We start from the raw sequence: 16782 nt of genomic DNA, 5'->3' as shown, positions 1-16782 counted from the left end.
CTAATATAATTGTCATTTATAAAACATTGGCTGTAACAGATAGATACTTGATTCCAAGTTGTGTATTTTCGCAAAGATAGTTTCCCATTATTAGTACTCATTCTTTATTCTGAATCTTGAGATTAATCTTAACTTTGAGACTTTGGCCACTATTCACCCTCTAACCATCTCTCTTTGGTTTTATTTTGTTTGGTCATACTTTAGTGGGGATGTGGACATCCTAAACATCCGAGAATGACCAAAATGACCAAAGGGTTACAAAAAGGTAATAGTTTGGGTAGTTTAGTGACATTGATGCCAAGAGAGGAGATGAGAACAGCATCAACAATTATTCCTACAATTCCTTTCTTCTGTTTATCAACAGATACATATTTAACACCCACGTACTGGGCACTTTGTTTGATGCAAGTAATACTTGGTGGATGAGCAGATCTTCAGCTCCCAACATGCTTAGTGTCCAGCAGAGAGAGGGAATGTTTTCAACCGTGGTATATTAATCTCAAATTGTCATTCTCCTGGTGGGGCTGGAGCTCATATCAGTGTTTGTGGAGCCAAAGCAAGATGGATAGTGGTAACATTCTTGAGGTCATGGTTTCTAAATGCCAATCCAGGGACTGATGCTCGTCCATAATGGAACCGCAATCTGTGGAGGAATAAGAAAAAATAAGGAGATCAATGTCAGTGTGAACAACTGTCCTTTAAACTGAGATTTTATCCCCCCCCATTTGTGTGATATAAAAATGCTCGCTTTGTTTTTAAGAATTAGTGGTAAGAGAGAGTAGATATTTACTTGGCAAAATAAAATATTTGCCACATAATTCTGTCTTTTTTTTTTTTTACCTTTTAAATTTTATTGGCCTCTACAACTCCGAAGTCTAAGAGTGTCTGCTCAAAATGATCCCTGTTATGCAAGCAATACATCTTTTTTGAGGAAAGAAAAACTCCTCAGTTCGGAAAATCCAGGCTGAGTTGAGAGTTGGTCCAATTTCCCTGTTTCCCTTTGCCTGGATAGAGTGCACATTCTGCTAAGGAAACCCACTATGAAGCGGAGGGGTGGTTTGTCGGTAAATCAACTTGTTAATGGGGGCCCGACCCAGAAATGTTCTTGGGACAACTAAAATCATAGCTGCCTCTCTGACCATAAGGACAGGAGACTTAAGTTTCAAAGACAAAATCTAAGTCAAGTGTCCCAAGGCAAATTAAAACAAATGATACCTGGGGCGCCTGGGTGGCGCAGTCGGTTAAGCGTCCGACTTCAGCCAGGTCATGATCTCACGGTCCGTGAGTTCGAGCCCCGCGTCAGGCTCTGGGCTGATGGCTCGGAGCCTGGAGCCTGTTTCTGATTCTGTGTCTCCCTCTCTCTCTGCTCCTCCCCCTTTCATGCTCTCTCTCTGTCCCAAAAATAAATAAAAAACGTTGAAAAAAAAAATCTAAAAAAACAAAAACAAACAAAAAAAAAAAAAACAAATGATACCCACCCAGAGTTTCTGACAAAGAGAAGGTGTTAAGCTTTTCAGCTGAATTGAGTTTTCCTTTTTATCTGACTGCCCTTTGTAGGATTAAAGGTGGGAATTCTGAGAGAAACTTTAAAGTTGGGATTCAACTTGATTAATTCTTTTCAAAACTTCTGTGACTCAGTAGCAGTGTGGGGGGCTACTGTTGGGTGGACTCTAAGCTTCTGGAAACTGGGAGCTAATCATGTTAATCAAACCTAGCATTTCAGTGTTGGGTCAGTTTCCTAGGGCTATTGTAACAAAGTGCCAATAGCTGGGTGTCTTAAAACCACAGATTTTTATTGCCTCACAGTTTTGGAGGCTAGAAGTTCAAAATCATGGTATTGGCAGGACCATGGTGCCTCTGAAACCTATAGGGAAGACTCTTTCCTTGTCTTTTCCTAGCTTCTGGTATTTTATCAAAGATTCTTGGTGTCCCTTGGCTCCCTTCAATCTCTGTGACTCTGCCTCTGTGTCTCTTCTTATAAGGGATCCAGGCGTGTTGCAGTATGGGCCCACCCTACTCCAAAGTGACCTCATCTTAACTAATTATATCTGCCTTGACCATTTAGCAAAATAAGGTAATATTCACAGATACTGAGGGCTAAGGCCTTAACATATCTTTTTGGAAGACACAATTCAACCCATAAAAAGTACTCAGTAATGGAGTATGAATAAACAATTCTTGGAACTCCTACCAGTTAGGACTTTGGCTGTGAGCATGACAGATAGTGAACAGAGAAGTGTATACTTTCTCTAGATCTGAATGTAGCTATGAGCATGTGTTTGCATGTGGGTAAAAATATTTTGTTGTATTTGGATATTACCTATGTAGCATTTAAGATTATATTAAAAATTTGAGTTTGTGTTTTTGAAAGATCTAATACATGGATTTCGAAGTAGTAATAATTGAACTTGCACATATTGTGGATCTTGCCCATGGCCTTACAATTTCACACTCATGAAGTTTTACCTTATTGAAAGACTCCATTTGTACTGAGGGAAATCAGCTTGCAATGGGACTGACCATTTTCTCTGAGAACAATTAAGTACTCCTGAGGTTGAGAGGGCCTCCAGAAAAGGTAAGTGGTTCTTACCTGTTTTTTAAGAAAACAGGACTCATTCTTCCTCTAGAAGGAAGAAGACCATCTCTCTTTGGCTTCTGGCTTAACAGTTCCCATGAGGAACTATTTAAAGCCCAAGAATAATTTTTACTAATTAATTTTTTTTAGGTTTCTGGAAAAAAAAAACACTTCTGTCTCTTGAACTCCAGTTCTGTAAGAGAAAGAACACAAGGTCCTCACATTATTACAAAAATGACCTTTCATGGAGAGGCATAATGAGACAGAGGAAACAGTTTGAGGGGTGTGTGTGAGGACCAGTTCTCAGCTCCTCAGGCCTCTGAAGGACTTGAAAATAGGGTTTGGTGTGTGACAGGAAGAGCTGATCCTCAGGTCTCCAGCCTCTTGTACTTGCTCTTGGGTTTTCCACTTTCTCACGTGTATCATTTATATCAACATCCATGTTCCTCCAAAGCTCAGAGGCCTGCTAGTGTTTCTAGCTTGTTCTTAGGGCATTTTCTTCCCTTTTCACACCTCCCCATTTTTCCTGTTCACTTCGTTGCTTGAGAGAATGTGCTGATTTGTGTCTGCTCTGTGATGCTAGCTAGAATAAAATAAAAGGAATGGTTTCACAAGTCAAGAAGCTTTTAATTTCCTTGCATGGTGACACCCACTTCCTTTGGTCCACTGCTGTCTCTTGATCTGTCCATCTGTACTCGACACTCCTGGCAGCCATCTGAGATTAAATGCAGAGCTCTTGAATAATCCAAACCCAGCAAGAGCCACTATCTCAGCAGCAGGCTGAGTGTTCTAGACTGTCATCATAGTAAGAGCAAAAGGGAAATTTTTGACTTAGAGGAAGGCCCTTAATTTTCCAACAAGGAGTGGAAGTGATAACATTTCTTCCACCCCCTGCCAACTTACCACTTTATAGAAACTTGGCTTCTCCATGTCCCACTCATTCTATTGTGCTTGGATATTTTGTCAAAGGCTTTCACAAAGAGATGTTCTTTAACAAGAAATGCATTGAACCTGTGGAAGGGAACAAACTGATGTATATTTGTGAGTTTGGCAAAATAAGAAAGATATGTTCATCAGGAGACTATAGATGCTGGAGAGGATGTGGAGAAATGGGAACCCTCTTGCACTGTTGGTGGGAATGCAAATTGGTGCAGCCACTCTGGAAAACAGTGTGGAAGTTCCTCAAAAAATTAAAAATAGACCTACCCTATGACCCAGCAATAGCACTGCTAGGAATTTACCCAAGGGATACAGGAGTACTGATGCATAGGGGCACTTGTACCCCAATGTTTATAGCAGCACTGTCAACAATAGCCAAATTATGGAAAGAGCCTAAATGTCCATCAACTGATGAATGGATAAAGAAATTGTGGTTTATATACACAATGGAGTACTACGTGGCAATGAGAAAGAATGAAATATGGCCCTTTGTAGCAACATGGATGGAACTGGAGAGTGTGATGCTAAGTGAAATAAGCCATACAGAGAAAGGCAGATACCATATGGTTTCACTCTTAATGTGGATCCTGAGAAACTTAACAGCAACCCATGGGGGAGGGGAAGGAAAAAAAAAGAGGTTAGAGTGGAAGAGAGCCAAAACATAAGAGACTCTTAAAAACAGAACAAACTGAGGGTTGATGGGTGGTGGGAGGGAGGGGAGGGTGGGTAATGGGTATTGAGGAGGGCACCTTTTGGGATGAGCACTGGGTGTTGAGCACCCATTGGATGAGCACCAAATTGACAATAAACTTCATATACTGAAAAAAAAAAAAAGAAAGAAAGATGTGTTCTCAGCATGTGATTCTACATGTTCAGACCTAGCTCACCTGTAACTCCTCCAAGCTACCCCCACCTCCTGGCTCCCTTTCTCTTGACTCACACTCTGTACCATGACATCACCCTCCTTGGCTGAAAGGGAATGGCCATGCCTTTTATGTGACCACAGGGGCTGAGTCAGAAACACAAATATGATTCCATGACAAGGAATACTGTTTAAAAGTAGTGTTGTGTACATGGAAAATCTACATCTTGATATATGCCCCATAAATATACTGCCTTGTGGGTCTAGTTGCAACAAATTTTAGTTAGTCAATAATCCTATACAATATTGTCTGATAAGAAGTAACTGTAATTTGCATGATGTTCTGGGCTGTTATATCTTTTCTTGTTACTCTACTAGCAAAATGCATTTATCTTTCATTTTGTTTTCAATTCAAATGTCCTGCAACTACTTTATAGAGCACTTCAACTTGCCATTTATCACTAATCTGAAATATGCCAGAAAGCAGTATAAGGGCTAAGAGAAAACTGTCTCTAATAAGAGGTGAAGCAATAGTTTGGGGACTGTTAATACAGATAGTGACTAGATAGTAAGCAGCCCTCTCCCCTTGGGAATGGTCTCCAATCTCCGATGAACATCACAGTGAGACACACAGATGGGGATGTGAGTGGGGGTCTAACCCAAACATGTCATCTTGTTTTACTAGGTTTGTTTGAACAATTTAGGTTCAGGGACTGTATGTTTTCATCTTTATAACCCTTGCCTTTAGCATACTGCCTGGCACATAGTGAGTGCTCACCTAATTTTGTAGAATGAATCAGTACACAAATGAATGAGGAAGTCATTCTGGATTCTGTACAGTATATCAGTGTATAACTGACTCAGGTATAAGGCATGATTCTAGTGGCAATTTTATATTTGTACTAGTTTCTGGAGTATTGCCATTGTGTAGTAATACTGCACAAGGTTAAGAATGTTAGTTGGAGCAATTACAGCTTCTAAGGTTCAGTTTCTTCTTCTGTAAAATGGGAGCCACAATCCTAGCTCCTTCATAGTGTTGTATGTGTATGTGGTCAGTGAAGTAATGCATATATTTAGCATGGCACCTCACAGACAGTAAGGGCTGCTCCAGTGGTGGCTAAAGTGGTATCATGATTATTATTGAGACTATGATCATATCCTCCCCTCTTCCTACCATTTAATCTGACTAAATTTTTTTTTATCTCTAATATATTTAAGACCCACGTGCCTTCATGTTTTCAATTTACATTCAGGCTACATCCATCAACATCAAAGATCCAGGTGTTAAGAACTGAAGAGTCTGTTCTCTGTGTATGTGCATGTGTGTGTGTTAGTCTTCAAAACCTTACAAATGTCTCAAGAGGACTACTATTTACTGGGTGTTGAGACTCTGTGCGAGGCTCTGGAACAGCAAGACACTTTATAAATGCTATCCTCTTTAATCTCTATAATTTTTTTTTTTTTTTTTTTTTTACAAATTAGGGAATTTCAGCACAGAAAGCAATATACAACTCACTCAAATTCTTATGTTAAGAAAATGGCAGGTTCGGGCTTTCTCAGCTACAATAGCCATTCTCTTTCTGCCATGTTAGATCAGCGTGCCCTTCCTTTTAGACTCAGAGTGAATGCCAAATTGGTGAGCCTATTTTAAGAAGTAGCTCAGAATCAAATATACAGATCTTAACTAGGATACGGCAGACCTGATACTTAGTCAACCACTTCCTCAAGCTGAAGCTTCTGGCGATCTCTCTGAGCCTCCTAGGCAAAGATGGTAGCACAATGGGGACCATGGCAAGTAAACTCAGGATGTCCTTTACACAACCTCATACCTATGACTTCAGACTTGGAACGCGTCAACCTTGTGACAAGATTAGGATAAATGTGAATCATTTAATTGGAGAGGAATTTTCTCTTTCCTTGTCTTGGCTGTCTGAAATTCTGTGAACCCCTGCATTCTTTAAGTGTAAGTTGCTAAAACTAGCTGCTTGTAGTGTTCTCAACCTCTCAACCAGTAAAATTCCATTTTGAATTACACAAGAAATTGTTATGGAAATGCACACATCTGAAAGAATAAACAAATACCAGATATCTATGTTAAATGGAAGCCAAAAATATGTCATTGGTATTTCGTATTTCTCTAGTTAAATGCTCCTAAAATAGGTCTCCAGGAACCAGAGAAACAGAATTTCAGACCCTGGAGGGACCTGAGATAAGATTTGTCTAGGCTTCTCATTTTCCAGATAAAGAAAGAGGTTCTTTTCCCAACTGTATAATATTTTTAAGTTCTCCAGTGGCCTAATTCCCCATCTTGCTAGTGTTCACTGGTGTGAGGCCACATGGAGGAAGTATTGAGAAAGTCATACATTCCACAAAATGCCAAATGGGTTATTGCTCTGTATTTTCTGTCAATCAATTAGTCAAGCCAACCAAAATATCTCATCAAAATAAACCTGAAATTAAACACAAAAATTACCAAGTAACAAGAAGTCTGTTCTTGCTATCTTTTCTGTAATTGTTAGCACCTCTACATTGAAAGAGCCATGAACTATGATGTGAGAATTAGATTCAAATGTCTGCATTCAAGAGCTCCCAAGTATCATCTTTTACTTAAGATTTCCTGTATTTTTAAGTTATACCTTGGAGTTATCCAGCCACAAAAATAAAATATATAAAGTCACACCTCTTGGAGGTATTTTCCTTTTGTTCATTCCTTTCATTATCATGAAGAACTTTCCTGCAGGGATGCTGAGGTTTGCCAGAACTCTTGTATACTGCTCTCTTCCTTGGTAAATGATAGGGTATTCTTCTTCCTCTTACAAAAAAGTAATCTTATCAACAATGCTTCCCTAGTTAGAGAGATGGTTTGCTGCATATGGATGATATTGTCTACTTCTGATATGGAGTTCAGCCCCCACGTGCTCCCAAGTTTAGCCTGTTAATGTGAGTTTTTGCCACTGCCTAAAATGGATAGCACGTGGGCTTAAATGAAATTCAGTGTTCTTCATTCTTTTTTTTTTTCAAACTATTATTAAAAAAAAAAAACTAGTAGAGAGAATCCAGTCCATAGCAATATGATAAACTAGATTGGCTTTTGGGAAATAGAATGTTAGCACATCAGTGAGCAAGAAGGCCATAGAGTTCCCAAACCAACTACGCTATCTTCCTCAGGGGGAAAACACCGATTGCTCTGAGGTCTTTTGAAAAGCATCTTTCCTCCCTGTTGAGAGTCACATACAACTACTCTCTGCAAAATGTATGTGTCCAAGTTTATTTTCCACTTCCCCAATATCCCCCCCACCAAGGGAATTGCAGTTTGGAATTGGATCAATTCTAATGTTTGATGCTATCACTGAAAAAGCCATGAACATAGAGTGTTATTGTTCAGAGATGTCTTCCCAAATAAGTGAACCATCACTCCTAGACATAAAGTGAAGTCTCCAAACTAAAGAACTCATAGGTCTTTGGTGATCTCACACTTGCGTCTGAGCCTGTGGATCTCACTGTCTCTGGGAAAAGGAAGGTTCTGGAGCCACCAGCTGCCACAGAGCACTCTTGTCAAGTATATGTCATTTACATATACTACAGTGTAAATAAATGGTGCCCTCTATATTGCAAAAACACAATACCAATTGACTGTGCACTTTGCATTCAATGCAAATCCTTGGGACCAACATTTTCTACTCTAAGACTTAAACATCATGGTGGCAAAATCTACCTTTAGAGAAATGCATGCACTACTTAGCCATTTTCATTTCATTTCATGTTAAAGGAGAGATTATCTACCCATATCATACTCAAAGCTCTTCTGTCTCTATTCATGCTAAGTTATTATATTTGGAACTTATAAAGTCTCTTTTATAGAGGTGGTGAATTTAACCTGCTCAACACTAATCATAATTTTGGAAACATTTTTTAATATGTGCGGTACCTAAAATTTGTTAATCTACAGTCTTGCACTTTTTCCTGTCGATCTATAATTAAATCATCTGAAAACACACTGATTTTACATCATTATAATAAAGGTGTATTCTGATGTCTCTGATGACTGTGGCTCCCTCACATTCATTATTTAATTGCTAGACATTTTACTATCAGCTCACACAGTGTTATCTAAATTAATTGTGAACTTTAATATACTTGGATCTAAAAAGGAAATCAGCTGTCTCCTCTGTAAAGAAGTCTCAAAAAGCTGAATAGACCAATTTTATGTTAACAACCTAATATCCTCTTATGGTTAGGAACAAAATCTAAATGTTTGGGGAAATGCCCACTTTATAGGAGGTTCTAAATTGTGACATTATTCTATCAGTTTATTGGATATCAGTTTTATTGAACTGTTTGGTGAGTGTATTTCTAAATCAATTTCAAGACAGCAAAATCCATTTAAGAAGGTTCCTTAAGTGCACATGCACCCCAATGTGTATAGCAGCACTGTCAACAATAGCCAAAGTATGGATAGAACCCAAATGTTTATCAACTGATGAATGGATAAAGAAAAAGTGGTGTATATATAAAAGGAATATTATTGGTGATCAAAAAGAATGGAATCTTACCATTTGCAATAACATGGACGGAACTAGAGTGTATTATGCTAAGTGAAATAAGTCAGTCAGAGAAACACAAATATCATATGACTTCAGTCCTATGTGGAATTTAAGAAACAAAACAGATGAATATAGGGGAAAGGAAACAAAAATAAGATAAAAACAGAGAGGGAGACAAACTATAAGAGACTCTTAAATACAGAGAACAAATTGAGGGCTGTTGGAGGGGTGTTGGGTGGGGGGATGGGATAAATGGGTGATGGGCATTAAGGAGGGCACTTGGTAGGATGAGCACTGGGTGTCATATGTAAGTGATGAATCACTGAATTCTATTACTGAAATTATTATTACACTATGTGTTAACCTGGATTTAAATAATAATAAAAAAGTTCCCCTAAATATGGTCTGAATATCCAGACCCCTCTACTTGGGCCTGGAGAGTTTGCTGGAAATTCTTCGCTGGGCTAGGAAAGAGACACAGGAAGGAACATAATCAAGGGAAACACCAGTGATACTCATTATCAAATCCATGAATATAGAAGCTGCAGATCATACAAAAAGAAATATATCTATTGGATGGACTAGAGAGGGAAATAAAAGGCACAAAACAGTTACATTTTATCATGGATCGGGACCAAAAATATTTGAAAAAAATTATTATCAATATAATAAATGAATGGTAAAAAATTCTGTTTGTCCTCTGTTATGATTCAGACACTCAATTAAAAACTTTAGTATGTATCTCCTTTAATCCTTACATTGTGTATGTAAGAAGATTTGTTCCATTTTACAGATGACAAAACTGAAGCTCAGAGTGATCAGAAATCTTTCTTAGTAGCACACTGCTAGAAAGGGGTAGAGACAGGATATGGAATCCTTTTTTTTTTTTATCTGCCATTGATAGTAATTATTGAAACTCGTCTGTAATATAATATTAATTTGTATAACTCTATAGCAGTGCTAAGAGTTGGGCTGAGAGTGACTGTAACTTGGTCCAAATCACACTGCTAGTAAATTGCAGAGCTGGGATAGGAGCCAAGGTCATTTTAATTCCAAAAGTTATGCTCTTTCCAGCATACTGCCTTCTACCGTCTACAAAAGTCCTCTCTGTTATACTAAACAGTCTCTCTAGGGAAACAAACAATTATTTATCTTCCCAAGGTACAGATTCATAGTTCTGCCTTTAAGACAGACAACACAGTAGATATATCCTGCAGGTCTTTATCTGTCCAAAGTTTGACAAGCAAGTTTCCGAGATCATATTTAAAAGGGGGCTCCCCCTTTAGACATCTCACCCACCCTGAAATCTGGGGAAACGAAACTCTCCAGCATAAAATAATCTATTAGGCTGGGATTCTAATCTAAAGCAATAGCATATACCATGGCACGAACCATAATGTTCTGGTTTGGAATGTTAAAGCTTGCTAGTTCTATTCTTACTTTATGCTCAACACTTACTCATTCCCTTGGACCGCATGTCTGTGTTACCCACTAAATTGAAAGCTTCCTCAAGGCAAGGAGTGTGTCTCCAGTTAGTCATGCAATATACATTTATTGAGATCCTGATATGTGCCAGGCATTGTTCTAAATCCTGAGGATAAACTGTTAAGCTGGACAGACATGTGTTCCTGCTTGCACATTTTAGGAGGAGATAACAACAGACAATGAGAGCAACATCTTGTGACAGAGTGTGATGAGAAAGAGTAGTATATTGTGGGAGCACATATAACCCAGATTTAGAGGCCAGAGGAAGATTCTTGAGGGAACATCTAAGAGAATCCCAAAAGGATAAGCCAAAATCAGTCATGAAAATTTAGGGTCATGGAGGCTGGTGAGGGCTTATAGTGGAAGGAACAGTCTGTTTGAAGGAGTGCAATGAGCAAGAGAATGGGGTATTCAAATAGTTGAAAGGTCAGTTTAGGTGCATGTGGTCAGGGAGGGCTAGAGGCAGGGGAACACTGGGAGCCCACTGCTACCCTCCTCAAGTCCTGTGGGGCTTGCATAAAAGATTCATATATCTGTTTGCATGTTTGTTTGGTTGGTTTGTTTTGAGATGCTTTGGATTGGTTACTTCTATTTGGTATTTGATGTCTACTTTCTTGGCTTTTTCTTCCAGTGCTGCTATCAAATTGCTATTTTGATCTTTGGCCAGGTTGCCTCATGTTGCTCCACTCCCTACTCGTTTTGTAAATGGAGGTCTATTAATACTTTATTCACAGTGAACTTGTCAGGACTAATTATCTGATGCCTGCAAAGCCTTGTGAGCCGATTGGCTGAGAGATGTGCCACCAAGTCTCATTGCTTCTCAAAAGCCCTGATTGCTTCCGGCACATTCTCCCCCTTCTGTTTTTGTGGTCTGCAGCAGCAGTTTATCCCAGTGCCTGTTATTCCAGAGTCTGTTACTCATGAATCATCTGACACCTGGGAGGGGTGCTGGCAGCATCTCTGATGTGCAGCCTGATTCCTTCAGACAGATCTTCACCCACAAACAGAGAAGGGATGCTGATGCCCCTGAGACGGAGACACAGCCCCATGTTTGAATTCTTGTGCAAGAGCAGAATCAACTTCCCTACTCCCCAACCCTCATTTCCCTGTCTTGTTTCAAAGTAATCAAATCCTGCTTTCTCCTGCTCTCTTGGATATTACATCCTTCAATACTTGTCAGAAACAATTAATGGTGAGTTTTTTCCCCTACTTTTTTTCCAGAGGAGAAATTAATAGTAATTATTCAGACCTCTCCCCTGATGTTGAAGTTTCTGGAAGACAGAAAAGAGAAAGTGGCAGCATCAGAGGTAGAAAATGCCTATCAGACTGTCAAGACACATTTCACTCAGTGATGAGGGATAGGAAGTGCCAATGCAAATAGCCCAGAGATCAGATACTTGAGGAACTTGGCTGAGGAAGACAGATGCTCACTTTACTCCATTTCAGGCTCATTCTCTGCCCCCCTCTCTACCGGCTGGTTTCAGGATCACACTGTGTTGATCATCTCTTCCAAAGAGTTCTTTAAAGTAAGGTCATTTGCCACTGCATTCCCATAGTGTGCTTTTTCCAGTGGATGGATGGCAAAGAACAGAACTGGGCTCAATCCTCAGATCTCCTGGGGGCTCTCTGTGGGGCCCTGTGCAGGTTAAAATCTCTGAGATTTTCTTCCCTCCATGTAAAATGAAGAGGCGCACTAGATCTACAAAGGTGGCAAAAAAATTCTAACACATAATTAACTTAAAGGGTCTATTACTTGAAGCAAATATTAGAATCCTATCTCCTTAAAGTATTTAGTTTACTGAATTTTTATGCACTGTTTATAATTAATTGTGATATATTGGTGACAGTTGTAAAGCCGTGTACTTTTTTATAAAGAGCTACTGTATGCATTTTTTTCTGTTGATTTGCAAAAAGCCCTGTGAATTGGATAAAGGAGGTATTCCTATCATCTTGATTTCAAAGTTGGGAAATCTGAGGCTTGCACTTGTTTCTGAGTGCTGTTATAGGCTTGCCATCTGTGCCTTAGTTAATGGTTAACTCCAGCATGCAAGTTCACCCACAGAGCCCAGGAGGTTGGCTATGCAGTGGTCATGGTGGGAGGAAGTGCCCTCTTGGTTAGATCAGACACTGACCAAGAGAAAGACCTCCATTCCAGGGCCCCACACATTTGTATTGAGTACACAAGGGTAGATGGAAGTTCTCAGGTACTTGGTTATAAGAGGAAAGGCTTCTGAACATTTCCCTCTTGAGAATTCACTGAGAATGCTTTTGATTGTGTTTGTCAGCTTCATCAAATTTGGGAGATGAGAGCATGCTTTTGTTCGTGAAATGATAGCATCCTGTCCCACATGTAATAATTTTCAATATGGTGTTGTCATCACTTGGAAGAAGTTATTTTTTTCTCAGCATCAGTGCTTACTTTGGGGATTCTTTTCCTTCAGGTATTAATTGGTCTTGGTCTTTACATTTATTCTTATTCCTCTTATATCTCTAAATAAAACCTTCCAGTTTTCCCCACCTTCCATTCTCAACAAATCCAGCGGTGGATTTTTCTTTCTATTTTTCAGTATCAAAATATTTATTTTCAGTGGAATTTTTTTATTGTTGCCTTTCAATTCTAGGAGAGAAAACAACGTAAGATGGTATCTTTTCTCTGTTCTGTTTTAAACATGATATCGAGAGTCTTGAGGACAGGTGTGTAATGGAATTGTTGCCATGCTCTCCCAAACTGAATCATGTAGAACTTTTACAAAATGACTGCAAATGCAGTTTGGAAAGCACCAGGTCTAAAATATAAGTCAGATTTCGGTATCTGCATGAGAAATAAAAGGAATTATATGCTATTATGTATTTCTGGTATCTGATTTCTCTTCCTGGGTAGATCTTTCTCATGTGTCTCAAGAAGACCTAAAAGCCCATATTCTGTCATCAAAGCCATGTCCTTGGCTAGTTGTCCATTAGCAATGGGAATTTCATAGATGAGTAAACATAGGCCACCCACCCCTGCCTCCTCACAGAAATACAAGTCATGATCCAGTGCAGCGGTTAACTACTGGAGTGTCTTTTGCTTTATACAATTTTTTTTTAATCTCTGAAAAAACCTGTATCAGATATGTAACATTATCTTCTATCATTTACATTTCAAAGAAGTCACTTTTTTGTGTGGTGTCACATCATGGGAAGTTTCTGAGCTAAGATCCAACAAGGTACCCTTCCTTTCAGATTCCATGCTTTTTATACTACATGACCACTTCCCCAATTGGCTTGGGATAACACTAAGTTGGGCATCCCTTCTTTTTATCCCTAGAAGTCTCAAGGTATCCTCCCCAGTTCCATCCTGGGGCATTTCTCCTAGACATCATTGAACTATGGATGCTGGGTCAGTGTAGGATATCTACCAGCCATTTGCTGCTGCTAGACACTCCCCTTTGGGGCAAATCCACCTTCAGGCCTGAAATCCTCTTCTCAGGGACTTCACAGGCAGTATCCCTTGGCTGGAACGGCCCTGCTGCTACTCTCTAGTCAAGATATCCTAATATAATTCTCGACTAGAAGTACATCAAGGGAGCATGCTGGTAAGAACTGGATGGGAATCCCCAGAACATTGCTAAAGTTATTCAAGCATTGACAAATGAGGCAGTGCCTGTAGTGTAAGGGTTTCCAGATGTACATTTCTATCCTCTCTGTTCCCTGTACCAGTAAAGATGCCTCACTCTGCAAACTATTTGAGAATGATTGCTAATGCTTCTTGAACACATCCTATGTTCAAGAATGTTTCTTAGCATTTATAATGCATTATCTCATTTAGACACGAGAACCTGTTTTTAACAGGTGGATCCTATTATTAATTAGATTTTACAGAAAATTGAGGCAAGGAGGAGTAAAGTAGCTGTGCCCCATGTCAAGAAGCTGAGTGAGTGCTATAGCCATCCCACATACAGGAAGGCTAGGAGAAAGGGGCAAATATGTGATCAGGAAAACCAGGATGCTAGGAAGCAAAGCAGAGGCAAGGAAGAGAGAGTCTGACAGTAAGAGGAGAGGCTCCACAGCCCTTGCTCCTGTGCATGGCATTCCACTACAGCTCCTCCACAGCCAGAAGCCAAGACTTCATGTGGCCACTGAAGGTGTATGATGATTGAAAAAGAATAGGCCCAGAAAAACTTATTCTCTCCTTCTCTTCCTCCCTTCCTCTTTCCATCCCTCCCTTCTCCCATCATCCCCTTCCATGTATTGTGCATCTATTACATGCTGTTCTCTAGACATTGAAGACACAACAGTGAACAAGAACAGTGAGAATCCACCCATCCCAGAGGTCATCTGGGGAGGCAGTGCTAATGCCTAGATGCTTCCAAACAGGTAGAGATTGATGTAGCCCATGCTGTAGCTTCCAGGACTCTTTCCTGGAATGCTCTTTCCAGGGATGCTAGCCTGAGCATAGATAGAGATACCATGGTTCCATTTGATATTCAGCTGCTGAAATGTTTCCAACAAGAAAACAAGACTGAAGAGACAGGACAGGGTCAGACCTCCTAGGCTCTAAAGCAAAGGAGAGTTATAGGAAGAATCAATCACCTATTGGCCCAGAGAGGGCAGTTCAGGAATGAGAAAAGACACTCCTTTCTTATTCAGAGGGCCAAGGAGTGGTCAGATCTGGACTATAATTCAACCCAGTCCTGGATCTCACATCCTGAGGCTTTCTTCACATTTAGCAATAGGTCCAATCTGAGACTCTCAGCAGTGACTTGGAGCACTTGCCTCTGCACCTACAGCAGGTCAGACTGGCTAAAGAACTGAGTTCATAAGTCAAATGTACTGAGCAGCCAGGAGACCTGTGGTGTGTAACAATAAGAAGTTAGTGTTGTAGGGAGTACTCTGTCCTCTGTGTTCCATTTTTCTGTTTCTCCTCTTTCCTTCTTAGTCTGATTTGGAAAAGACCATGTTGTAAAACATGGAGGAATAAAGTAAATTTTCCTATGTGTAAATCACGGGAGCTCAGAGGAGCAGAGTATCTACAATCCAGAGGCAGTTGTGGCAACCGAAATCTGGGCTGGGGCCATCTACTCTGTCTCAAGTTTTAGTCATCTTGACTCCTCACTCCATCTCTAAGACAACCTCCCCCCGCTTCCTCACCCCCACAATCTTGAAGCAAATCCAAGTGGCTCTATCTTCAAAGCCTTTTTAGAGTATGATACCTCATCACTGCTTATACTGTTACCATTCTGGCCCAAGTCTCCTGGGCCTTGGCTGCCCTGCCTGGTCCCCATCATCAGCCCGGTCCCCCACAGCAACCAGAGGGAGTTCTTCCAGATGGAAAGCAGACCATCTAAGTCTTCTGCTCACATGCTCCATGTATGCTCCAGTGAAAGCCAAAATCTTCAAAACTCCCTCCAGGACAGCACTTGATCTATATCCCACAAGCTTTCTGGCTTGGCTTCTTTCTCCCTTCACCTCATTCACGTGGCACTAGCCCCACTGGCCTCCTGCTTTCTTTGAAGTTGCCACATATGTTTCCACTTCTGGTCCTTTGCAAGTTCCCCTTTCCCTGGAGCTCTCTGCTGTTGCTAGGTATGGGCTGACCCCATATTCACTTAGGGTCTTCACTGACGCACCTCGATAAAATCGGACCCTCCCCTGCCTCCTCTCCTTTTCTTTGAATTATCATTAGCCAACATATTACATATTCTGATATATTTCTTTTTTGTTTATTGGCTGTCATATTTTTGATTAAAATATAAGCTCTATGAAGATGGGGGCTTTGTTATGTTCACAACTGTCTAGAACTAAGAAGGTAATAAATAATAATAAATTGATTTAATGATTAATAACTAAGTAGTTAATATTCATTCAGTGAAAGTTCCTAGGGCCTAAAGAATTGATTTGGCCTTCTTGTTGCTAACTGACCTTATATTATGGTTTCCTCTCAGGCAAGATAAGCTTGGCTTAATAATTAACATTCTAGTTTTTTAATGTAATTCTCATTTTTTAATTTTTTTAATATATTTTTATTTATTTAATTTACATCCAAGTTAGTTAGCTTAGAGTGCAACAATGATTTCAGGGGTAGATTCCTTAATGCCCCTTACCCATTTAGCCCATCACTGCTCCCACAACTCCTCCAGTAACCCTCTGTTCTCCATATTTAAGAGTCGCTTATGTTTTGTCCCCCTCCCTGTTTTTATATTATTTTTTATTCCCTTTCCTTGTGTTGATTTCCTTTTTGCTTCCCTTCTCACACTACTGCATCAAATATTGAGAAGAATCAGCTTATTTCTACCAAATACAATTGACGTTTGAACAACACATGTTTGAACTGTGGGTCCACTTATCCATGGATTTTTTCTTTTAAAAATACAGTGCATTTGGGGCACCTGGGTGGC

The sequence above is a fragment of the Panthera tigris genome, chromosome D1 (genome assembly GCF_018350195.1).
Source record: "Panthera tigris isolate Pti1 chromosome D1, P.tigris_Pti1_mat1.1, whole genome shotgun sequence".
Classification (NCBI taxonomy): Eukaryota; Metazoa; Chordata; class Mammalia; order Carnivora; family Felidae; genus Panthera; species Panthera tigris.
Note: the sequence above shows the minus strand (reverse complement) of the source record.